The sequence below is a fragment of the Corvus brachyrhynchos genome, unplaced genomic scaffold, assembly GCF_000691975.1.
Source record: "Corvus brachyrhynchos isolate BGI_N302 unplaced genomic scaffold, ASM69197v1 scaffold383, whole genome shotgun sequence".
NCBI lineage: Eukaryota > Metazoa > Chordata > Aves > Passeriformes > Corvidae > Corvus > Corvus brachyrhynchos.
Genome location: NW_008237230.1, coordinates 50265 through 51951, shown reverse-complemented (window position 1 = coordinate 51951; position 1687 = coordinate 50265). Strand labels below are relative to the sequence as shown.

At 49.0% G+C, this 1687-nt stretch overlaps 1 long non-coding RNA gene across 1 annotated transcript in view; it reads left to right on the top strand.

Moving 5' to 3' along the window:
* LOC108445499 overlaps positions 1 to 1687 on the top strand; it is a 26006-nt gene that overhangs the window by 15505 nt on the left and 8814 nt on the right. The window lies entirely within an intron of this gene.

The window sequence follows — 1687 nt, the reverse complement described above, 5'->3', positions numbered from 1 at the left end:
GCCTCTCCTCATGTGGGGCACCAGGAAGGAGAAGTTGCCGCCACTGCCCCTGCCCTTCTGCCCACAGCGCGGCAAGGCTCACCATGGGTCATGCCGAGATGGCGGCAGCTATGGCCCATCTCCGCACGCTGCCCTGGGATGGTGGTGGCCACAGCACCTTGCCACCCCTGGGAAAAAACTGCATATGCACTGTTTTGATTTTCTTAAATATGTCATCACAGAGGTGTTACCAACCTCTCTAATTGGCTCAGTAGCATGGCCATCTTCAGAGCCATCAGAGATTGGCCCTGTCAGACATGGTGGAAGTTTCTAGCAGCTTCTTACAGAAGCCACTTCTGTGGCCCTCCCCCGGCACCAAAAACCCAGGCCGTGCCGTATCAACACAGCTGGCCATTCACCCTTGACCATAACATCCACCCGCTGTACTACTGTTGCTTTTGCAAGACCAAGGACAAAATAGTTCCTGGGAGCTGATCTTCCCCAAGTGGGGTGAGACAAGAGCAGAAATGGGGAAAGTGGGACGCTGAGACCAGTACTACCACAAGTCACCTGCTGGGCAGGGCTAACCCATGCAAATGCTGCATTTCCAAAAGAGATGTGAAGCCTGAACACCTGCTTCTCACTCTATCCCTGCATCTCTGCACTGGGTGCAGCCTGAGAACATTCACACGCTCCTTACTGGAACACAGCTGCTTCACCAAAAGGAGAGTTGTCTGAAAATTTGCCAGCACCTGTCACCTGTGCAGGTCCTGCACCATCTGGAAATTGTTCTGCAGAGGTTTGCTGTCATCTTTCCTCAGGCTCGTCACCAGCATTGACATCTAGGAGAGCAGTGTGATGTGTGCTGAAGAGGCCCCACTGTATAATAAATTACCAGAAAGTGAGAAGCAATATGCCTTGTTTAATTATGGATCCTGTCTTACTGTAGGAAAGCATTGGAGATGGAAGGTGGCTGTATGGAGTCCCCTCCAACAAGTTGTAGAAACTGCTGAAGAAGGTGAATCAAGTCAGCTTCCAGAGGTGAAAGCCATCCAGTTGGCCTTAGACATTGCTGAACGAGAAAAATGGTGAGTACTTTACCACTATACTGACTCATAGATGGTGGCAAATGCCCTATGAGGGTGGTTACAACAATGGAAGCAGAATAACTGGCAGTGCAGAGAGAAACCCATCTAGGCTGCATTTGGTGGGTAATGCAGGAGGATGTGGAAGTCTGGTGCGTGCCTCAAGGGGATTTGATTTTGGGTGAGAAGAGACAATGAATGAAATTCTATTATTCTAACTGCTATAGAACACTGCATACTATCACTTCTATGGAGGTTATATGTCCATCACAGCACTGGGTGCCCCACAGCACCAGTCTCTGCCACTTTGGATTTGGGGATGTGAACCCAACTCACTTTTGATTGCCATATTAATGAAGAATGAACTTTGATGAAACTGGACAAGCACAGCAGTGATGGAAACAGGACTGGCTTCAACAGGCAGCAGTCCACCACCATGCACCATCTTTCCTGCCCTGAAAGACTGTTATGATAGTGATGCCTTTTCCTGGTCTTAAAATCAAGAGTCATACACGATTAGAAGGGGAAAAGGGATTTTACCTTGGCATTTATTTTAAGGATCCTTAGGTGCACACGTCCAGGTCATATGGTCATATGCATCGAAATGCACACCGCAATGCCCC